The sequence below is a fragment of the Sesamum indicum genome, linkage group LG5 (genome assembly GCF_026168435.1).
Source record: "Sesamum indicum cultivar Baizhima isolate 11 linkage group LG5, ASM2616843v1, whole genome shotgun sequence".
In the NCBI taxonomy this organism is placed as follows: Eukaryota; Viridiplantae; Streptophyta; class Magnoliopsida; order Lamiales; family Pedaliaceae; genus Sesamum; species Sesamum indicum.
The window spans coordinates 7,240,904-7,266,648 of record NC_142661.1 but is presented as its reverse complement, the minus strand read 5'-3'; positions in this window follow the sequence as shown (position 1 = coordinate 7,266,648).

The following is a 25,745-nucleotide window of genomic DNA, read 5'->3' as shown; positions in this document are numbered from 1 at the left end:
ATATCGAGTAAGAAACGCAACGATGCATCGATCACTACCTGCAGATACAAATGGTGGTGCAACATGTCATTATGCATCAAGAACAATACTATATCCATGTAGCGGGGTGATGATGCAACTTGTGATGAACGTGTTAGTAACCAAAATCTAAAGTGGCCAACTTAAAGAGTGACAACATTGAAACAACTCTATTTGGGCACGCACATAGGGTGGTAAAGATACTAAAAAAGTGGTTGTGGGGAAGCTAAGACAATTAAATGACCACAAAAAAAATTCATATTGATGGTGGTGGGTTCCATGATATACCAAATACAGGCAGATTTTGCATAGGGCTATGCAGTACAATGGTTTTTGAATCAGGGTGATGTCATCTATGTCAATTCTAATAGTTATAGCCATTGGTGAGATGATGGTATAAATACAAAAATGACATACTGGTAACTCATGTAAACTCTTTTCTAAAACAAACATTTTATATCGCGGTAATTAATGCTAAATGAGAATTCTACAGACAAGTGGTTTAGCGGCCCTCATATGATAGGGATATTTTGATTAATGTCACTTGGCATTTAGTTTGTGATGCAGCGGTTCTTCAACATTTATTATGGTCTCCAACAGCCTACTATTATACCTTCAATATCAACATTTTCATGGCAATTGCTGAATGACTAATTGCAGGTCAACAAACGATAGCAGTGCCATTTAATTGTTAGTGTTGTTCCCATATTAAGACCATTGCACATATGTTCTTTCGAAGTTTTAAAGTGCGAAAGTGTTGGAATTCCTTGCTAGTTTTTTCCAATTGTAGCTTCTAATAGCGGATTTGGCGATAATGATAGTTCATCATTCACGGATGCCGACAACAGGCTCCTTGACTAAGGGACATATACATATCCTCGTATCGTAGCTTGTTCTATGATTTGCTAGGATGACATGAAACAATCCAAACACATCGATTATTGTTTTTTAGCTTGAACGATCATCTTGAGGGTGCATCACCAGTTATAGTTTTTGCCAAAGCAAGTGTATTTAAAAGACAATAAAGGATAAGTGATTCAAATGTTGATGACACATGGATTCACTTCCCACACCAACTTCCTGCCATAGTGCGGCTTAAGAGAACCTTAAGAGGTGGGAGCATGCAAAGTTGTGATAAGTGGTTGTAGTATTTGTAGTTTTGAGAATGGCAAAATTGCATTTTTTGTCCCGTTAGATAAGGCCATTATCACTTCTAGTCCCACGCTTTTCATGGTCGACAGTTATGGTCCCCTGGTTTCCAAATTTTAACACTGTTGATCCTATAATCACCTTTCTTTTGTAATTTGTTTTTACACCTCATGCTTAGGAATAGGCCCAACATGCTTCCGAAATAAATTAAAACCCCATAAATTCATACCTTATTTTTGACCGCTTTGTTTTCGGGTATTCCAAGTCCTCGGTTTTATGGACTTCTTCCAACCACACTACCGCAGCAGATGGTTCACAGGAAATTGGCTCCTTCAGTAACAAAACAGCACAACCCTATTTCGTTTCCTACCTTAGGGTGTGAAAGGGATTCCAATACAGGGTCTTAATAGAATTTTGGATAACAAGCTGAACAGAAGCCTAACTTTTATTGAAGAAATATAGGAAATATTACATAGATATTATTCCTCCGTTGGAGGAAACAACTTTTTAGCCTCTCATGGTGTAGAGGACTTGACTTGTTGGGGAAACCCCCTGATCCGGGTCGAATTACGCTATCTCGAGATTCGATCTCCACTAAGAATGCCAATTCGTCCAAGACCTGATTTTGGGTTCCCTGAGAATAAAACACGAACCGTGAGCTCGTCGGGCACGTCCCCGACAATGACCCTCCGACGCTCAAGTTAGGTTGATCGAGAGAAATATATTCTATCTCAAAGTTCGATCTCAATAAATGTGTAAAAGGTACCTCAATAATGGCGTATCGGGGTCTATTTATAGAGCACAACTGTGTATCGGGTACTGGGCCACGTGGCCTTATCCTACTGGCTCATGTTCTGATCGAACGGCTTCCATTGTCCGGGTCTTCAGTCGGTTTGTGCGACCCGGGTCGGGTCCTCCGCGACCCGCCCGTTACAAGAGGCGCGGATCCTGGTCGCGAAATGACTCTAATGCCCTTAATGAAGGGTAATCTAGTCTTATTGTAGGGGTTACAAGTGTATACCCATCATTACTCCCCCACTTTTTCAAAGTGCATGACCGTTGCCTTTGAAGAAGTCGAACAGTCGCGTCCGTCGATCGGTTACCCAGGCGGACATGTGGCGGCATCTCGACGGTTGATCTGCAGCGCGCATTCCAAGTGGGTTCTGCTCTCTTTCATGTAGATCGCGGTCTCTCCAACACCGGGTCGCACCTTTTTCAGGTCGCGTATTTGATGCTTCTTTTTCAAATGCCAAGACGAATGCATCTTTTTCAAATCGCATGTGTTGATGGTCTTTTTCAGACACCGGATCGCACCTTTTTCAGGTCGCGTGTTCAGGTCGCGTGTTAGTTGATGGTCTCTCAGATACCTGATCGCGTCTTTTAGGTCGCGTGTTTGTTGATGGTCTTTTTCAGACACCGGGTCGCGCCTTTTGCAGGTCGCGTAGTTGACGGTCTTTTGCAGAAATACGGGGTCGCGCCTTTTCCAGGTCGCGTAGTTGACGGTCTTTTGCAAACAAGGGATCGCGCCTTTTGCAGGTCGCGTATTTGTTGATGGTCTTTTTCAGACATCGGGTCGCGCCTTTTTTAGGTCGCGTGTTTGTTGATGGTCTTTTTCAAACACCTGATCGCGCCTTTTTCAGGTCACGTGGTTGATGGTCTTTTGCAGACACAAGGGATCGCGCCTTTTGCAGGTCGCATATTTGTTGATGGTCTTTTTCAGACACCGGGTCGCGCCTTTTTCAGGTCGCGTGTTTGTTGATGGTCTTTTTCAGACACCTGATCGCGCCTTTTTCAGGTCGCGTAGTTGACGGTCTTTTGCAGACACAAGGGATCACGCCTTTTGCAGGTCACGTGGTTGATGGTCTTTTGCAGACACAAGGATCGCGCCTTTTTCAGGTCGTGTGTTGGTTGATGGTCTTTTTCAGACACCTGATCGCGCCTTTTTCAGGTCGCGTGGTTGATGGTCTTTTGCAGACACAAGGGATCGCGCCTTTTGCAGGTCGCATATTTGTTGATGGTCTTTTTCAGACACCGGGTCGCGCCTTTTTCAGGTCGCGTGTTTGTTGATGGTCTTTTTCAGACACCTGATCGCGCCTTTTTCAGGTCGCGTAGTTGACGGTCTTTTGCAGACACAAGGAATCACGCCTTTTGCAGGTCACGTGGTTGATGGTCTTTTGCAGACACAAGGATCGCGCCTTTTTCAGGTCGCGTGTTTGTTGATGGTCTTTTTCAGACACCGGGTCGCGCCTTTTGCAGGTCGCGTGTTTGTTGATGGTCTTTTGCAGACACACGGGGTCGCGCCTTTTTCAGGTCGCGTAGTTGACTGTCTTTTGCAGACACACGGGGAAAGCTATCTATTTCACACGCACATTTATAGACGCAAATACTCCCAAATATGGTATTTATACACATGACCCATAATTCGTAATTGTAAGCACCATAATATTATTCCTGCAAAAGCTAAAATCCGCTATGAAAATAATAGAGGTACATGCATACCCTATCCTCCGAGTTGTTGCCCTCACTGAAACCGTTGTTCTCCCTTTATTCTATCTAGCTCTTATTTCTTTCTGCTTGATGTCTTGGTTCACGATCTGCTTGGGGATATTCTATCTCGATGTCCTTTCCACTCTCTGTCCTTGATCGCATTCATTTCCTCCTCGTTGATATACTTGTGGGCTAAGAGCATCAATTGTTCTATATCACCGGGAGGATCTCTAGCTAACGCCGATGCGAATGGTCCTTTCTTTAACCCGTGTATTAATATACTCGTCATCATTTCGATCCGCAGATCCTGCACCTCCAATGTCTCGTTATTGAATCTACCCATAAAATTTTTAAGAGATTCATCACTTCCTTGCCGGATCGCGAACAAGTGGGTCGCTGATCTTTTTGATTTTCCTTTGCTGGCGAAGTGGTACGCGAACCTATGTATCAATTGCTCATACGATTCGATGGTCCCACTTGGCAAGCTGGTGAACCACTCTTGTGCCTTCCCTGTCAAAGTAGTTACAAACAACTTTGCGTTAATAGAATCCGTTTGCCTATATAGATTCATTACCATTTCGAACGCAGTGATATGCTCGCGTGGATCCTTCGACCCATCATATTTGGGTAGGTCGGGTAATCGAAAGTTTGAACCAATAACTTCGGATAGAATTTCGTTAGTGAAGGGCGAGTTCATATTCCGCCTCGTCAGGTCGCCTCGCTTCTTCAGGTCGCCTCGCTTCTTCAGGTCGTCTAGTTGTTGTTTCAATTTTTCTATCTGCCTGCCTACGTTTTCCACTTCTGCTCGCGAAATCACGGGTTCTCTTCTCTTTGACCGGGCATGACTACTGGATCCCGCGTCTGATGAGACCAGTTTTTTAGTCCTGCGCTCTGGCTCGCCATGCACCCGCGACTCTCTTTGGGGCTCGGTATTCTCGAACAATTGCCTTCTTGCAGTTTCTTTGGCCACTGGGGTCGCAGTTCTTCTCTCGTACTCCACAATGGCATTCCGACTCGCTTCTTCTATCATTCTGTGGAGCTCCTCTTTCGTTATCTGGATTATCGTTCCTCCTTTTCTTGGTGTATCTTCTTCCCCGGCGTTCCTTCTCGATGAACCTTCCATGATGTAATTCTCAGATGTTCCCACAGACGGCGCCAACTGATCCGGGTCGAATTACGCTATCTCGAGATTCGATCTCCACTAAGAATGCCAATTCGTCCAAGACCTGATTTTGGGTTCCCTGAGAATAAAACACGAACCGTGAGCTCGTCGGGCACGTCCCCGACAATGACCCTCCGACGCTCAAGTTAGGTTGATCGAGAGAAATATATTCTATCTCAAAGTTCGATCTCAATAAATGTGTAAAAGGTACCTCAATAATGGCGTATCGGGGTCTATTTATAGAGCACAACTGTGTATCGGGTACTGGGCCACGTGGCCTTATCCTACTGGCTCATGTTCTGATCGAACGGCTTCCATTGTCCGGGTCTTCAGTCGGTTTGTGCGACCCGGGTCGGGTCCTCCGCGACCCGCCCGTTACAAGAGGCGCGGATCCTGGTCGCGAAATGACTCTAATGCCCTTAATGAAGGGTAATCTAGTCTTATTGTAGGGGTTACAAGTGTATACCCATCACCCCCATAAACTGAAAATTTGAAATATTATAGAAAAATGACTCACAGAATTTTAATGCTTTGAAGAGTAGGAGAAGTTTTTCTGATGATCCCCTTCTGCTTCCTTGCATCTTTATTTATAGGCGTCCGCGGACTTCAAACTCGGACTCCAACTTGATTTTTGACGACGTCATTGCTTCCGTCATCACTTTGTCTTTTTCAAATGATGTCATTGCATACGTCATCGCCCCATCCTTTCCAGCTATAGGTCATTATGGTTTGTCGGTCATGTGACTTCCAGCTGTGTTTCTTGTTTTGTTGACTGTTGGCTTTTTCTACCGACAGTCTTATCTCTTCGATCTTTTACATCGTTTAACTTTTACTTCTCTTGGTAAAAATTTTTCTCTTTCCCTTGTCTTGGTCTGGTTCGGGTTTATTTTTCGTGACCCGAATCTTTGTCCCGAACAGTGGTTTTTCTTGTTTCTCGCAGCAAGGGCACAGAACATGCAACATGTTGCATGTCTTCATCCTTGTGACTTCGGTTGCCGGCAGCTTATTTTCCCAAATTAACATCCTCTTCTTTTCGAATAAGCTTTCAGCAAACTCCGTGTTTTTTCCTGTCATAGAATTTAACAGGAATGATCCATTCACTTTGTTTGAGAAAATCTTGAATGGGTACTTGACTTTGTCCATCTCTGTGAGACAGACCCATAGTCCCCAAGCTCTCCTGGTAGAGATATTATCTTCACTAATGGTTGATACCAAAGGAGCTTCTCCTGAGGCAGCTTTGATTTTGTTGAAAGCTACCATATCTGGCCTCTGCAGCTTCATGAAATGGAATGCTGGATGAGACCCCTTTCCTGCAGTTTCTGGAGCTACTGAAACAAATTTTATCTCCAGAACATCGCCTCTTTTCAAGTGGGGATTGTTTTGCCATGAATCAAAGACCGCCCCACTAATCCACTCCGGAAGTTTTGAGAGTTCCGAAAAACTCGGTGACATAGTATGAACTGAAGCCAGAGCTCCAAAATCATACCATTCTCTGACATCTTCTGGTTTAGACCCTTCTAACATCCAGACTCTGTTATACTTTCCGGACGTTTTGATAATGGTCTTGCCTGGATTGACTCCTTTGCGGGAAATTAATTTTTCCCACATACGCTGATAATCCTGCCAAGCAGAACAAGATATTAATTCGTTAGTATTAGCCTTAGAGGTGCCCGTCATTGGCCTAAGGCTAATCTCTCCGTCTTTAACCCCAGAGGTGTTGGGTTGACTTGAATCAACAGGAGTTTGCACTTCCTGAGACTCAATTGTTGCCGTTTCACCAGAGTCTGGTGATGGCCTTGTGCAATCGGTACTTGAATCCGACGCTATAGGTGTAGAGCCCTGTACTCTAAAAGGCATGTTTTGGGTCATGCTCCCTCAACTCGCGAGTCATCTCGGAAGGTGATGCCTTTCGAATTGGTTCTCGTAAGTCGTTCCATAGCGAAGTGGATGCTAATAAGGAACTTCTTATTGCGACCTGGACCGTATCTAGATCAGCTCTTTGGATTTGTCCGGCAACTTGAGCATTAACTGCTAGCTGTCCAAACTTTCTGTCAAACTCCTCGAGGTTTTTCCGGAGGTGCCTGAGTCTCAGCATGATGGAGTTTGCTTCAGATGCCTCCATCTCTCGTCAGGAAATCTGCAAGAACATTCTCATGAGATTTTATAACGACAATATTATAACAATAATATTGGCATTCTGCTTGCCATCTGATAATACGAGCTTTCTCTATATTTTATTCTAATTTATTTTTTAAGAAAGCCTTGACATTAGTATTATCAACTTTTAAAGTAAATTCTTTCGCAAGTAAAAATAAAGGCCATTTTTTGAAAGCCTTCCAAACCGCAAAGAATTCTTTCTCGTTTATGTGCCAAACTTTGGCTTGTTGTTCTGAGAACAGCCCTCCGGTATATCTACAGGGTTCCTCCCCTGTAGTTGTCCACTTCATGAGCACTGCAGCCCATCTGTAATCATTGGCATCTGTGTAGACTACCAAATCATCCCCGTCTTGCGGTATGGCAAGCTTTGAAAGGTTACTGCAAACTTGTTTCAGCTCACGAACCCTTTTGGTGTGGATTTCTTCCCATTTCCACTTTGAACTCTCCATTTCTTTCAAAAGTGGTCGGAAATCCTTTCTGTATCTTGCAAGATCCTTAATGAAGATTCCTGCAAAATTAACAACTCCCAAGAAGCTTTGCAATTGCTTCTTGTCTTTGAGTATATCTGGGAAATTGCGGATTTTTTCCACAATATGGTCCTGCAACTCAATTCCTGTTTTGTCAATAAGGATTCCTAAAAATTCAATCTTATTGACTGCAATAGTAGCTTTCTTTTCAGAAAGTACTAAACCTTCCCTATAGCATGCATCAGAAAATATTTCAAGATGTCTAATATGTTCCTTCATATTTTTTGATGCGATCAATATGTCGTCAATATAGACAAACATGAATTCAAAGTAATCTTTAAAAAGATTATCCATTTTTCTTTGAAATATCTGGGGTGCATTTGCTAAACCCATTGGAAGCACATTCCAGATATATTGTCCCTGTGGTGTGGAAAATGCAGTAAATTTCTTTGATTCGCTCTCCATTTTAATCTGATAGAAACCAGATTTGCAATCGAATTTAGAAAATACTTTTGCCTCTTTAATGCAATCAATTAAGTGTTCTCTACTAGGAATGTAATAACCATCAAACTCTAAAATCTTATTAATGCCTTGATAGTTAATTACCAACCTGGGTTTACCTCTCTTGATCTCGCCATGGTTTCTTACCAAAAATCCAGGGCTACTTTAGGTAGAGATTCCAGGTTCAATGAGTCCAAGACTGATATGTTCTTTGATTATCATCTGCATATCCTACTTATCCTCCATGTTCATTTGGATAGGCTTGTATCGAACATACTCGTATTTGCATTCGTCTTTGACCTTAAGAGTAGCTTCGATCTTGTTCCTATCCCACCATGCCAGAGGATTTTCGCTGAAGTTCCTCTGGATAAGCCTTTTGACATTCTCAAGAGAAAGCCTGCTTTCTTCGCTGATGTCGAGTGCTTTCATTCCTAGTAGTGTTTCTTTAAGGTTCAGGATTTCCTCCTCGGATTCCTTATAGAAGCTATCACTGTCTATGAGTCCCTGTTGCCTGAAAGACAAAAGGACCTTACCAAATTTCCTCTTATCCTGCATTTTTGGATAAGTTAATTTGGCATCAAAATCACCACATTTGCTGCAAAAATTTATTGGCATTATCCTGTTGAATGCCTTTTCTTTTCGCAACACCTGTATCTCACTACCACAGTTAGTAGTGAAGATTAACAGATTCCTTTGATTATCCTGCATATATCTTGCAAATGTTTGAATGAAATTGTTACCTAGCAAGATATCGGCACCTGTATCATGAAAGTAAATAGGAGGTGTTTTTACCCTAAACCAGGGTGATCCAAATGCTCCTCCAATTATGATCTTGGCTTCTCGTATTCCCTTATTGAGTATCAGGATTTTTTGTGAAAAATCTCTTCCTGCAATGACGGGTAAGGTTTTCCTTGCTTCCTTAGGGAAAACTCCGGGTTTTGCCGTGCAAATACCTGATCCTGAATCAATATAAGCTGCAAAATACTCCGTCTTATATTGATCATACAACATACCAACATATATGTATATAGAAAAGGGACTTGTCATTCAATCCTTATGGTGACACCATCAAGACTGAATTCCATTCCGTTACCTTTTCTTCCCAATGGTTTATGATCTTCGAGGAAACTTAACCCCAAAGTCATACTCCCATTTTCTCTTCCTGCAACACCTGCAACTAAAATTTCATGACCTGCTATTTCTAACATGCCTTCATATCTTCCAACAACAGGTTGCTGCAAATGATATAAGTCATCACAAGGGAAAAAATTCTCTTTCTTAGTGATGTCAAATATAACTTGTATTTCTTTCCATCCTTCAGGGCATCTAAGTTTTACATTATCTACCCTAATCTCTTGAGGAGTTAAAGCTTTTAATAATTCTTTCTCCTTTCCTTTATAGCCTGTAATCCTATCTTCCGAAAAGGACATTAGACTACTGAAATCTATTCTAGAGCTAAGTGTTGTATCTAAAACTGGGTGATCTTTTATGATGATATCAACACCACCTATTCTAGGTATCTAATAGGATCTGATGTCATGACCTTGGCGAACTCCTTGAAAATTCTAGGAATCTCAATATACTCTTTCCTAAGAAACAAATCTGAATGATGCGTATTGGAAAGGGCATATGCAATTCTATAAGTTATAGAATACGGTCTATTTCCTTCTCTTATTAGATCTTTTCTTTTAAAATCCTGATGAAGGGTTAAGACTCTACTAAAATCTTGGTCTGCTAGGTTGTATGCAATCCTAGGATGAATGTCAAACATCAGTTTTCCTGCATACAAGTTACCTATCATTGTTCCAAGACAACCATCTCTTAAGTTATTGATTCTTCTATCCATTATTGATAAATGTATTTCTGAATCAATCCCTTCCTTAAAAGTTGTTTTTATTACTACTTCAATAGTTCCTATGTGGATCCATTTCATAGTAACGGCTACTTCTTCTCTATGCTTACTCAATTCTTCAAGAATTTCTTCTTTAGGAATTAACTGCATTTCCATCACATTACCAGTAAGTTCCATAGGTATAGCAAACTCACCTGAACTTACTTTGTAGATTATGTGATGCTTCCTTTGGTTTAGTCCTATCTGGTTCAGGATTTTCCCGATTCCTCCAATCCTAAATCCATCATATGGGCTGAGGTTGGAATCTTGCCGCATGATTCTTTCCATGGTTTTGTTTGATACCGTCATTCTGGAAAAGAATCCTGATAGGCTTTCGGAGGTTTGAAGCCTATCTCCTTCATTGTAGTTATTCTGACTCGGTTGAAGATCCATCCGAATCAGTCTCTATTTCCTCCTCATAAACGCTTTCGTCTGAAGGAAGATCTTCGAATTGGTAGATGGGTACCAAGTCACCATAGTAAACGGCATCTAGGACGTCATCCGTGGCTTCAAATTTTCTTAATTCACCACGTTTCTGCGGACAATCGGGAGATATATGTCCTTTTGCTCCGCAAGTCTAGCAATTGCAATCTTTAAAACTTTCATTGGCTCGGGTATGGGCCCGTCTGAAAGTTCTTCTTGTAGGGGTTCTTCCGGTGGATCTTGCATCTGTTCGTCTAGATCCTTGGGATGAAGCCCTTGTTGGTCCTGTTCTTTGTCTAGCTTTGTATGTTCTGGCTTTGGACTTGGACCACCATGATCTCCGTCGGGAAAAGGTTCTTCTGGAACTCCTAGTGTAGGAGTCACAATTCTGCTTCTTCCTTTTTTTTGGCTCACTTGATTCTCCTATAATAGTTGGAAAATCATTGTTATCACAACAGAGAGGGGTTCGTTTAATTTTACCTCTCAGTCTTTTTATGTTGTTCTGGATGGATGCTTGATAACACCAATCCTTCAACTTGTCTTTAAGGAAAGACATTCTTCGCGCCACCGAATCCAGCTGTCCTTCAGGTACTTTGTATGATTGGATCAACATTTCCCTCCATGGACTGCATATCTAGATGTCATCCGTGGCTTCAAATTTTCTTAATTCACCACGTTTCTGCGGACAATCGGGAGATATATGTCCTTTTGCTCCGCAAGTCCAGCAATTGCAATCTTTTAAACTTTCATTGGCTCGGGTATGGGCCCATCTGAAAGTTCTTCTTGTAGGGGTTCTTCCGGTGGATCTTGCATCTGTTCGTCTAGATCCTTGGGATGAAGCCCTTGTTGGTCCTGTTCTTTGTCCAGCTTTGTATGTTCTGGCTTTGGACTTGGACCACCATGATCTCCGTCGGGAAAAGGTTCTTCTGGAACTCCTAGTGCAGGAGTCACTATTCTGCTTCTTCCTTTTCTTTGGCTCACTTGATTCTCCTATAATAGTTGGAAAATCATTGTTATCACAACAGAGAGGGGTTCGTTTAATTTTACCTCTCAGTCTTTTCATGTTCTTCTGGATGGATGCTTGATAACACCAATCCTTCAACTTGTCTTTAAAGAAAGACATTCTTCGCGCCACTGAATCCAGCTGTCCTTCAGGTACTTTGTATGATTGGATCAACATTTCCCTCCATGGACTGCATATTTTTGCGAGGAACATTGGAGCTGTTACTTCTGTTGCTACTCCACTTTGAAAGAAATACTTGCGGAACCAATAGATATATTCATCTACTGCGCAAATACTTCTTAATTCGAGGCTGAAAAGAGCTTGTGCATATTCCCTAGCTTTTTCTACCCTACTTCCTACGAAATATCCGTCTCCGATGAAGTGTATCTTGATGAGCCTTCCTAGCCGGTCAGCTATCGCGCCTTTTGAATCTCCGGCAAGGATGCTGGCTTTGGTATCTTCTGGGGTATTATCCCATCCGATTTTTACAGATCCCTCCAAGCTCAACTCCACAAGCTTTATGAAATTTTCTTTGTCGAGCTCCAGGGTAGTTGCTGCTATCTTGATTGTTGCAACCCATTCGTCTATCAATTTCTCGGTATTTCAAAAATTGATAATATCCAGGTTTAGTATAGCGTCGTACGGATGTAAGGGCTGGAGCATGGTCCTTGTCCAAGGTGTATTCTCCGGCACTCTCTTTGGATTTCTTCCTGGATTTTCCTTTAATCTGGTTCCCACAAATGTTGGTGTGGCATTAGTGTGGAAATCTGCACTCTCCCTCATCGGTTGATCCTGTGGAGGATCATTAGAACATGTACTTCCTTCCGGCGGTGGTAGTGCTGGAGTGATCTCATTTGTTTGGATATTGACTAAATCCACGATTCCGAGTTGGGAAAAGGATTCCGCTAGTTCTTGTAGATCTGAAAGATCTGCTCTTGTTATCTCCATTATTTTATAGATCTGATAGATGCAATGATCAGATCTTCTCTTGACCTTGGCTTTGGAATCTCCGTAGCCTTCCCCTTCTGGTGTAGAAGAGGTACTGTTCCGAGGGCGTCCCTGATTCTCTCCTGTCTGGATCTAGAGGTCTCAAGGCTCTCTCGTTGGTTTTTCTTCAAATCTGTGATTTCGGCCTTCAGATCTGTGAGACCCTTGTGTAGATCGGGAAGGATGTTAAGGACCTCGTCCACCTTTTGGCTCAAAGATTCTATTTTCATAGGTATATGTATTAACCTATGTCCATAGTCTTGAACCGTCTTTTGTATCTCCCTCAGATCTTGGGAGATCTTTGATGTATCTGGCTCGAGCTCTTTCCAATCAGTCATAATTCTTTGAACTAAAATTATGTAGGAATTTACCCGTTCCGTTTCTCCTGGCTGGGATTCTACCATGGACTTCAGCGGAATGTAGACGTCTCACTACATTTCCTGGTAGTACTTGTCGAACTTCAAAATTTCTCAGCCATTCTTGTTTTTCCTCTGGCGTGAGAAGCTTCGGGTCAATCCTCTTGGGACCATTGTCACATTTGTCAAGAATTTCTATGAGAAATTCTCTTCTTTGTATTTTCAGAGTCTGGAAATATTCCCTGTTTTCACAGTAACTCGAACTTTCGTTCGGTTCCATATTATCTTCAAAAAGTCTCCTCCATTAGTGGATAATATCAAAATATAATATAATCATATATTTCTCCAATAAACCTAGGCTTTGATACCATTCTCGCAAGTTGGTGTTCTTTTACAATTTCGAGATGAAATGGGACTAAATGTGTTAATATCATAAAATTAATGGACTAAAACTGTTGGCCCCAAAAAGCAAGGGACCGAAAGTGAGAACTACCTTATTCTACGGGACTAAATTTGTCATTTCCCCTTTTGAGAATTTACATTATCAAATGATCATTTTATTAATGTTTTCAATTGGTTGAAGAATATGCTTTCGAAAGAATCTAGATAGAAATCGATGCTAAAAATATTTCGTTACGGACAAAGTCGCAACATAGAGGCAACTAGTGGTTGCGGCATATTTTGGCTTAAATTCATGCTATGAGATGAAGTTTGAAATGTAATTTTATGTACACTTTCAGGAAAAGGTATAATATGGTGGACCTCCTAACAAATGAAGCGTGTGACAGAAAGATAAATTATATATTTCATGGGAGTGAGATATCCATGCCACTCAAAAGATCTATCCACTCAAAAGTTTTGATATCTTTTTCCCATCATCAATAAATGGGAACCGATCTTGCCTAATTCCCTGCCTATGTAGAAGTGGCCTAGGCACAATAATTAATGTTGAGTGTTGAACCACTTCTCAATAAATAAAGCTTGTTACTATTACCTTATAAATACAATAAAATATTAGAGTCTTTAGAATCTTTACTCACAAGTATCACCAATTTGCAAGCACAATCTAAGAGATATCAAGAAAATTAAGATTTTTTCCTCTGTAATGATTCTTCTCTTGATTTATATTTCAATTACCATTGAGATTACGGAAATGACTCTCATACTGAAATAAGTTAAATACAATATATTTGGTTGGCTGTAGAATTATAAACTTCAGGACAAAGTGCATGAAACCCACCTGTGTTTTAAAAAGTACACAAAAAACACCCCCCTGTTTTCAGAATAGGCCAAAAACCCCCTCCTATTTTGTTTTAGTCAGCCAAAAATCCCATTCTGTTAGCAATTAATGGGAAGTAGAAGAGAAGTGCGTATGCTGCGCTTGGTAGTCATTTTCTGCGATTAAGGTTCATATTTAATGATTATTTGAATTAAAATACCCCTCTACGGGTCTATATAATATACAAAAGGCTTTTTGGCTTGTTTTGTGTCTTCCTTTTGTCATTTTAAACCCTAAAAATAAGTATTAAATTTTTCTGTATCAAATTTAAATTGAAATATTAAATTACATTTCATTTATTTATATTAAATCTTAAGTTATGTTATATTTATATTCAAAGAATTTTATAATTTTTAATTATTAAATCTAAAATTATTTTTAATTAATTAAAATATATATTTAATTACAATAATTATTAATTAGCCAAAAATATTTAATTATTAAGTTATATGATATTTATAGTCAAAGAATTTTATAATTTTTAATTATTAAATCTAAAATTATTTTTAATTAATTAAAATATATATTTAATTACAACAATTATTAATTAGCCAAAAATATTTAATTATTTTAATTATTTTAAATATTTTAATTAAAATAGATTTTAATTAATATAATTAAAATTAATTAAAAAAAAAGATACGAAATTCGCTATTCGCCCCTTTTTCGTCGGAAACTTATTTCTAAGTTTCTGGCACCGTCCGGATGAATTTATGATGGCCAATGGTACCATTAAAATTCTCTCTTCAAGACAAACATTTTCATACCTTCAATTTGAGTTTTCGTCCATGATAGAGAGTGGGCTCAAGTAACAATCAACGAACATATTTGCCGTCAATTCATTTCCGTCCGATCAAATCTCGGTCTCACACCATGACCATCAGACTCGACTCTTCAAGATAATTCTAATGAGACCGGCCTCACTCAATTTGGTAAGAAATTTATGAAGATATGATGATTTAACACAAATCTTATTGTCGACAACAAGATTTTGGGTGGGGGGGAGGGGGGGAAGCCGGGGGTAAAGGGGGTGGGGGTGGGGGGTGGTGGTGGGGGAGCGACGGGCGCGGCGAGGGTGGGTGGGGTAGATAGTTTTTCTTTTAATATATAATAATAATATATTTTTAAAATTTCAAATTATTTAAATATAATATAAATTAAATAATGTGTTGAATCTAAATCTTTTATTTTTTTAAAATCTAACGGTTGAGATTAACTGAATAGATCTAACGATCAACATTTGATCAAAAAAGATCCAACGGTCACTAAAATAATAAAGAATATATATTAAGTAAGGGTATAACGGTCATTTTCTAAAAAAATAACACCATTAGTTTGATTTAACAGAGAGGGGGGCCATTGAGCTGAGTTTTACAAAACACATGGGAACTTTTAGCCTTTTTTGAAAACAGGAGGGTTCTTTTTGCAGACTTTTTAAAACACAGGGGGTTTTATGTATTTTATCCTAAACTTCATGAGCGCAAAATAGTGTTTGCATCATTGACAACAAAATTAATTTGTTTTCCACTTGAATACATTTTTCTTTTATGCGACCTCATATGGTCAAATGAATAATGAAAAGTTTCAATATCTTCTGTTCATGTATTTGTTGTATTATGACCTCTACAAAACGTCTTCCGTGTTTATGAAAGCATCATTTTCAATTTATTAAACACAATGATAAAAAATTTCTCCAGAACATGTCATGCCCTGGGCCCGTAAGCTCGTTGGATGTAAGAATTGCCTCCAAACTCACCATGTGCATCCTGAAATTCGGTTATGGCAATATGCCGAAAAGGAATTGCAAATGAACACTATATTTTTTCTTTGCCTAATGCTTCTGTTCATGTATTTGTTGTATTATGACCTCTACAAAACGTCTTCCGTGTTTATGAAAGCATCATTTTCAATTTATTAAACACAATGATAAAAAATTTCTCCAGAACATGTCACGCCCTGGGCCCGTAAGCTAGTTGGATGTAAGAATTGCCTCCAAACTCACCATGTGCATCCTGAAATTCGGTTATGGCAATATGCCGAAAAGGAATTGCAAATGAACACTATATTTTTTCTTTGCCTAATGCTTCTGTGTTGCTTATCTTATTAGTTTCTAATGTATATGGAATGTGATATTACAATCACCGTTCATAAAAATGTGACATCCTCAACGTGGAGTGACTTATCCCATGATTGGTCGTTATGTATCAAGATTCTAGAGGTGATTCCCATATATGTAGCATTTTGTCCCGCATGTTCAAGAGGTGGCTCCCCACGCGCATTCCACTTTGTCTCCCATATACAAAGCTTCTGACTCAGCTTGGTGATTGACTTTCATACTATTTGGTCATGCCCTGGGCCCACAAGACCGTTGTGGGCCCCAGAATTGCCTTAAACCCACCGAGTGTATTTTGGAATTTGATTATGACAGCAAACCGAAAAGGGATATCGAATGGATGCACTCGAGTTCTTTCTCCAATGCTTATATGTTGCTTATCTTTTTAATTCATAGTCGATGTGGGACGGGGTAGCATAAAACACATACTTTTCAACTTTACACATTGTTGTCCTGTAAATTCTCAGTATTAAGACAACATATTTTCTACATATTTTCATGCCTTTTATTTTGCATATTATACTTATCTTACTTAATTTTCACATCCGCATATAATGTTGGACATGTAACTATCGTTGAACTAAATGATGAGGCTTCTTACTTTGTATATTTTTGGCAATCTTGTTTCCAAATTGGTTTTCTCTTGAATGTTTTGAACAATATACAGGTACATTCAATTATAAAACAATGTTTTGGCAGTTACTTGATCTCATTAATTCTACTTGAGAAAATGGATTTGTTAACTAATTTTGGTATTTTAATATAAAAGAAGCTCCTGTAGTAGAAAAACATAACAATGCATCAAGAATTAATTTGCATTTGATGGAAATATTATATTGATAGAGACAAATGCAAGAAGTGATATTATTGAATAAGAAAATTATTTATCGATGGAAATTTGGTGGTGAAGGTATGTACTTTGCAATGTAAGGAAATATGTCTCACTATTTCATTAAAACATAGATGGTCACTTTAATTTTTTTTTTAAAGTTTCAGTTGAAGTTTATAAGCTTTCCTTCATACACGGCCACTTCGACTGATTGGTTAATGAGTTTGTTTATCTCTTTAATCTAATATGCTTACACTTTCTACTTTATCTGTGGCTTAGTTTATACTCTTTTTTTTTAATGTGTTTGTTTTTTTGGTGCAGGATCAACCTGAATCAAACAGTAGATATTCAATAAAAATGTTGAAAATCTTTTCTTAAACTTGAAGCATTACAAATAATTGTCCCGTGTGAGTACTCAGAAATTTAATGAAGTAAATTGTAAATAACTTAACTATGATATGAAGGTTCTTCCCCTTGTTTTTTAATATTGCACTGCAATAGATGAAGATGAATTTAAACAAAAAATTATAAGATATGTCCATCTAACAAGTACACAAAGTAATGTAACTCTAATTAAACTAATAAAAACTACCGTATGTACATGAATAAATGAGTTGTGAAACTCTAATGTATTATTCGATACTCGTTTATTGATGAAACTAAAAATGATTTTATAAGGACATATTTAAATGAATAACTTAGTTATTGAAAACAATAAAATATTATGAGATAAATAGGTTAATCATGGTGTATAGTTTTACTAAGTTCGATAAGGTAAATAAAATTGTAATTGAATTCATTACTAATGTTCATTTTTTGTACCTTGCAACGTGATAGGATCGCATTTTGTGCTTATTTTATATAATATTTTAGCCTATTTTGTGACCAAATGCTCCTAATTAAATATTATTTTGCAGCATTAGGACAAAAGAAATGGAAAATGAAGAAAAGCACCAAAATGGAAATTTAAACAAGACTCAAACTCAATTTTTGGCAAGAGTTTGGAGCTGCTTGGGCTACCTCTGATGAAGGAAGAGTTTAACTAGGATTAGGATTTTATCTCTATAAGTCTTTTAGTTCAATTGGGAATCTACTTCTAATCCTAGTAGAACTAGGTATCTAGCTATTATAAATAGGTGATGTAATTCACTTTAAGAGACAATTTTTGAACTCTTCTATTTCTCTACATTTTTATATTATTTTGCTTTTCATGCGTTCTTCCATGAGCATGTCTAGCTAAATCTCTCATTCCAGTTGAAGACTTGGTGAATGCTTAAATCCAACGGGTTGTGAGATCTAATTCATGCTTTCTACTTTTATTCATATTGGTATTTGTGTTGTTCTCTGTGCTTTTATTACAAATAATCTGATTTATTGTCAAGAATATTTGCCTAGCCAATTGAACTTTCAAATCCGTAATTGTTTGTTTAGTTCGATAATTAGTGGTAACACAACATAATTGATTATGTAGAAGTTTTCGATTATGTTGTGGGGAATGCACAATCTAACTTAAATAAATCCTCGTAGGAATTTATTGGTTAGAATTGGGCCTTTCTAGTTCTTAATGCTGTTGGTAAATTAAATCTTGAGGACGTTCCCAAGGTTGTTTACTGATTAGGGATTTAGTCAACGGACGTTCCTTGGCTATCCACAAGGTAAGGAAAGGTGAGGTTGTTAGGTCGTACCAATGGCCATAACCAATTTATCTATCATGAATAATTGTTACCTTTGCATCTATGATCAACCGTGGAATTAAGCGTGATCCTGTCTTTAACTGGAATACTCTCCTCTTATATTTATCTCTTCTAATTTTATTAGCTTTTTAGTTTTATTCTTCTTCACAATCAAAATTCCCCCTAATTATTTTCGTTTTTGAAGGAATTAATTTAAAACCAATCTCTGTGGATTCGACCCTACTCACACATCTACAAAAGTGTTCGTAGGAATTATTTTTGGTGAATTCGACACCCATCAAATTTTGGCGCCGTTGCCGGGGATTGGTGTCTTTAAATTAATTTCTTTTTCTTGTTACTTGGTTTTATGCCACGTTCTTCTCGTACAGGTGAACTCGAATTTGACCCAGAGATCGAGAAAACTGCTCGTAGACTCCGAAAAGAAACCAAGCAACACAAGGAAGAGGCTTCTACTTCTTCCAAACCAGCAGCAGACTCTGAGTTAGACGTGTCCACGTCTAACAACTCTAAAGACGAAGTCATGGCCCAAAATCCCGAACGAACGATCAAAGAGATGACTTCGCTTGACTTAAATCAACAACCACTCTGCATTGAATATCCTAATTTAGATGTTGATTTTGAACTTAAATCCGGTCTCATCCACTTACTTCCCATTTTTCGTGGCCTTGCAGGTGAAGACCCACACAAACACCTCAAGGAATTTCATGTGGTGTGTTCCGGCATGAGACCTCAAGGAGTCACCGAAGAACAAGTCAAGCTAAGAGCTTTTCCATTCTCATTAGGCGATAAAGCAAAAGATTGGCTCTACTCCTTACCTTCGGGATCTATTGTTAGTTGGAACGAGCTCAAGAAACTATTTCTTGAGAACTACTTCCCCGCTTCAAGGACTACAAACATCCGGAAGGAAATAAGTGGAATACGCCAATTCTCCGGTGAAAGTTTCTATGAGTATTGGGGAAGATTCAAACAATTGGTGGAGAGTTGCCCTCATCACCAAATTCCCGACCATCTTCTAATTCAATATTTTTATGAAGGATTGTCTGAGGCAAATAGAAGCTTGGTGGATGCAGCTAGTGGAGGTGCTTTGTATGACAAAACTCCTACTGAAGCACGCAAACTAATCACAACCATGGCGGCTAATAATCAACAATTCGGTAATAGAAACGACAACCCCCCACAAAGGGTAAACGAGGTAAGTACTTCTCTTGATGAACGTTTGGATAAACTTACTTCTCTTGTTGAAAAATTATAGGGGGAAGCATTCAACAAGCCAAAACTTGTGGGATATGTACATCTTCGGGACATTACACCGACGCTTGTCCTACACTTCACGAAGAATCAACCGAACATGCTGACGCCGTTGGTAGATTTTCTGGGCAACAACAAAGGAGATATGACCTATTTTCCAATACCTATAACCCCGGATGGAGAGATCACCCAAATTTGAGGTATGGCAATCAACCTCAAAACTTTCAAAGGGTTCCACACCAACAACCACCACCACCACCTCAAGCCAATCCCAATAATAGTATGCCTCTGGAAGATATCGTGAAGACACTCGCCTTGAGCACCCAACAATTCCAACAAGAAACCCGCTCGAGCATACAAAATTTGGAATCCCAAATGAGCCAACTAGCCTCCTCCGTTAGCCGTTTGGAGTCTCAAGGTAAGTTTCCTTCCCAAACTATTATTAATCCTAAGCAAAATGCTAGTGCTATTGTTTTACGCAGTGGAAAAGAGCTACAGTCCGAAATTAGCATTAAGCATGGAGACGCACAACAAGGCACAACAGAGGAAGAGCTTGAAAAATCCAAACAAACCAGCAATGACATTCCTAAGGCATTGGTGACAAAACCACCCTTCCCGGAATGATTTGCTAAGGGTAAAAAAGAAGGAGAAGAGAGGGAAATCTTCGAAACTTTCCGTAAAGTGGAGGTAAACATTCCATTACTTGACGCAATTAAACAAATACCCCGCTATGCCAAATTTCTCAAAGAACTGTGCACCAACAAAGGAAAGTTGAAAGGCAATGAAAGGGTAAGTATGGGGGAGAATGTGTCTGCAATTCTCCAACAAAAACTACCTCCCAAATGCAAAGACCCTGGTATGTTTTCTATCCCTTGTAAAATTGGTTTAATAGGTATTAAGAGAGCCATGTGTGATTTGGGTGCTTCTATAAATGTCATGCCTCTTACTATCTTTAAATCTTTGAATGTTGGTCCATTAAAAGAAACGGGTGTTGTGATTCAACTTGCTGATCGTTCTATTGTTTATCCTGAAGGAGTCCTTGAAGATGTTTTAGTAGAAGTTAATGAATTGGTTTTTCCTGCTGATTTCTTTGTGATAGATATGAGGGAAGATAACTCCCCCAATTCTACATCTATTTTGTTAGGAAGGCCATTTCTTAAAACCGCTAGAACAAAAATTGATGTCCACAATGGTACTCTCACTATGGAATTTGATGGTGAAATTATAAGATTTAATATATATGAATCCATGCGATATCCTAGTGATGTACCTACTGCTTTCTTTTTGGATGCACTTGACCCTGTTGTGCAGGAATTGACAAATTATGATAATGAAGACCACGCCAAGTTAGTGCTAGAAAGGAGCCTCACACCCACACAAGTGCAACTTTTGGAGGACTTTATAGCACTCGATCCAAACATAGGAGAAAGCGTCTTCGAATTTGAAGCCCTTCCACCTTTACCCTCCAATCTTGCTTTCATTGAATTGCCACAATCTCATACTAAACTTGTCCCCTCTTTCTTGCAGGCACCTACTTTGGAGTTGAAGGAATTACCCAAGCATCTAAAGTATTCCTTCTTAGGAGAAAACGACACTCTACCGGTGATCATCTCTAGCAAGCTTTCCTCCTTAGAAGAGGAAAAATTGATCCATGTGCTTCGAGAGTTCCGAGAGGCCATTGGTTGGACCATAGCCGACATCAAGGGGCTAAGCCCTTCTACGTGCATGCATAGGATTCTACTTGAAGAAGGAGCCAAACCATCACGAGAGGCACAACGTCGATTGAACCCGCCTATGATGGAAGTGGTAAAGAAAGAAATTTTAAAACTTCTTGATGCAGGTATAATCTTTCCTATTTCTGACAGTGAATGGATAAGTCCTACTCAAGTTGTGCCTAAGAAAACGGGTATCACTGTGGTTGAAAATTCTTTTGGAAATTTGATACCCACTCGTGTTCAAAATGGTTGGCGTGTATGTATTGATTATAGAAAACTCAATGCATCCACTAGAAAGGATCATTTTCCACTTCCTTTTATTGATCAAATGTTAGAAAGGTTAGCTGGGCGTTCTCATTATTGTTGTCTTGATGGCTACTCAGGTTTTCATCAAATACCCGTGGCACCAGCCGACCAAGACAAAACAACCTTCACGTGCCCCTTCGGCACATTTGCCTATCGACGAATGCCCTTCGGTTTATGCAATGCACCCGCCACATTCCAAAGATGTATGGTAAGCATTTTTTCTGACTATGTGGAACAATTCATAGAGGTATTCATGGATGATTTTACTGTTTATGGAAATTCTTTCAATGATTGTTTGGGAAAATTGGCTAAAGTTCTTGAAAGGTGCATAGAGAAGAACCTTGTGCTTAATTATGAAAAGTGTCATTTTATGGTTGATCAAGGTTTGATTTTGGGGCATATCGTATCTTCTAAAGGAATAGAAGTTGATCCAGCTAAAATTAATGTCATAAAATCCCTACCTTATCCCGCTAGTGTGCGGGAGATTCGCTCTTTTCTTGGTCATGCAGGATTTTATAGACGGTTCATTAAGGATTTCTCCAAGATAACTCAACCCCTGTGCAAGTTGTTGCAAAAGGATGAGACATTCGTATTTGATGAAGCATGCAAACTGGCATTCGACAAGTTGAAAGATTCTTTGACCTCCGCACCAATAATTCAACCTCCAAATTGGAAACTACCATTTGAGGTCATGTGTGATGCAAGCAACCATGCTATTGGCGCCGTTCTAGGCCAACGAGTTGGAAAGGACCCTCATGTCATCTACTACGCTTCAAGGATGTTAGACAACACTCAAAGCAATTACACCACCACGGAAAAAGAACTATTAGCTGTTGTCTTTGCTTTAGAAAAGTTTTGTTCTTATTTGCTTGGTACTAAAGTGATTGTTTATTCTGATCATGCAGCATTTAGGTACCTCTTGTCAAAAAAAGACGCAAAGCCAAGGCTCATACGGTGGATACTCTTACTACAAGAGTTTGACTTAACCATTAAGGACAAAAAGGGGGCGGAAAATCTCGTTGCCGACCATCTCAGTCGATTAATAATCGACGGACATTCACCCCCTTTAAAAGATGAATTCCCGGATGAACCACTCCTCGCCACACAAGGAATAATCCCATGGTACGCTGATCTAGTAAATTTCCTTGCTACTAATGCTTTGCCTAATGATTTGTCTAGAGCAAAAAGAGAAAAAATTAGAAGTGATGCAAAGTACTATGTGTGGGACGATCCATATTTGTGGAAGTATTGCTCAGATCAAATCATAAGGAGGTGCGTACCCGAATCCGAAGTTACATCTATTCTTGAATTTTGTCACTCTCATGCTTGTGGGGGGCATTTTGGGCCTAAACGAACAGCATTGCAAGTGTTAGAATGTGGTTTATTTTGGCCAAATTTGTTTAAGGATTTCTATCTATTCTGCAAATCTTGTAAGAATTGCCAAATGACGGGAAATCTCGGTCCCCGTGATCAAATGCCCCTAACCTCCATACTTGTGTGTGAAATCTTTGATGTATGGGGAATTGATTTTATGGGACCATTTCCCTCATCCTTTGGTAAATCTTACATCATTCTTGGGGTAGATTATGTATCTAAGTGGATTGAAGCAAAAGCCACACGTACGGATGATGCTAAAACTGTCATAGATTTTGTGAAGACTAACATCTTTTCTCGGTATGGGATGCCTAGAGCCATCATTAGTGATCGAGGGACTCACTTTTGCAATAAGATGGTAAGTGCTTTGTTCAAAAAGTACAATGTAACTCATCGAGTCTCCACTGCCTACCACCCGCAAACAAATGGTCAAGCCGAAGTCTCCAATAGTGAGATCAAGTCCATACTTGAAAAGACGGTCAATCCCAATCGCAAGGATTGGAGCGTTCGCTTGGATGATGCGTTATGGGCTTACCGCACTGCATACAAGACTCCAATAGGTATGTCCCCGTACCGTTTAGTTTTTGGTAAACCTTGTCATCTTCCTGTTGAACTTGAGCATAGGGCTTTTTGGGCAATCAAACAACTCAACGTGACGATGGATGAGACGGGGTGTCAAAGAAAATTGCAACTCCAAGAGCTTGAGGAAATTCGAAATGACGCTTACGAAAACTCAAGGATCTATAAAGACAAGACTAAAATTTTCCATGATCAAGCCATCTCAAGAAAAGTCTTTGTTGTTGGGCAAAAAGTGCTGCTTTTTCATTCCAAACTTAAACTTTTTCCGGGTAAGCTGCGTTCTCGTTGGATTGGACCTTTTGTTGTGACTCATATTTTTCCTCATGGTGCAGTTGAAATCAAAAGTCCAACCACTCAAAAAGTGTTCACGGTGAATGGGCATAGGCTTAAACCATTCTACGAAGGTTTTCAATCAACTTTAGTAGACAAAATACAACTCATGGAACCCACCATCACCTAGAAACACCATCCCGTCTAGCCAAAGACGTTAAAGAAAGGCGCTTCTTGGGAGGCAACCCATGTCCTTTTTCTTTTTCTTAGTTATTTATTTCTCTCTCATCTAACCTCTTGTGAATGTTGTGATACCACTAAAATCGATTTTTGCAGGTCAAAAGGTATGAGCATCCACAAGGGACTCTCCTTCTAATTCAAAGCCTCACAATTCTCGAGCTCCCGCAGTTCCACCACCTACTCCCGAATCACTAAGGGACGCTCTCTTTCTCCCTTTCTCTTATTTTATCGTCCTAGATATGCATGCTTACCACATTGGGGACAATGTGGAATTAAGTGGGGGGAAGGTGTTTTGATTGTTTTGATAGAAAATGAGTCTTGGTGGATTAATTATTTTGATTGATGCTTGCTACCCCTTCCATATTTGTTGAAGCAAATATTATTTTATCTTGTTCTCACACTAGCTTTATGATCAAAGACTTAGGTTAATCAAGTAATAATTTGGTAATGTGTGATAAGGATGTGCATCTAATGACTCCTGACAACTTACGGTTAAGAACTTATTTTTGCAAATGGTGATTTAATTTGAAAATTGAATGTGGAAAATTGGTGGACATAACCCACATAGAGAGGAATTTTGAGCCTATACACTCATGAAAATCTACAATTTTTCTTTTCTTGAGAGATAATGCTTCATGATTTTGTCTTCCTAGAACTTGCTTTGAACCATATCGAGGCCACATCTTTATGCATACACTTGAAAATGATAAAGGCGCTAGGATAAAAACCCCTTTAGCTTAAAAAGACCACCTACATACAAATCCCCTTAGTAAGCCCATTTGAGCCTTATAAGCCTTAATTCCTTGTTATGCAACCCCAAGTATAAACAAACTCTACCGTCTTTTTATTATCCTTGTTTGGCCCTTCCAAGGACTAGTAGAGCGTCAAGGAAACAAAGATGTATTCTAAGTATATGTTTTGACATTAAGTGGGGGGATATCTCAATTATTCTAAAGGACATTTATGAGCTAACATGTCACATGAAAATCTTGTTCTATGCCTTAAAAAAAAAAAAGAAAAGAGAAAATGCCTTACAAAAAAAAAGAGAAAAAGAAAAAAAAGGAAGGCAAGAAGAAAAAAAGAAGAAAAAATAATATTTTCTCTCTTTGAAAGAAAGGCATAGCTCAAGTCGAGGAAAGTGGGACATGAAAGAGTATGAGATAAATTAATTTTGAAAAGCTTGGATTCCTACATCTATTACTTGGTGTTCTAATTTAGTTCCTTGGATTTTCACCTCATTTTTTCTTATTCTTCCTACCCCCAAACCAAAACCCCATTACAACCAAAATATAAGACCTCTTGATTCAAGTGTGTGCATATTTATAAGTGGTGGAGATTTTGGTGTATAATCAAGCCTATGGTGAAGCATTTTCATAGCAAGCATTTGAGTGAAACACTCAACCAAAAACACTTGAGAGATTGGGAGATATGAGAGCATAGTCCACTTGTTTCCACGCTTAGTTTTCATGAAGATCATCTTGTGAAAACTTGTTTGAA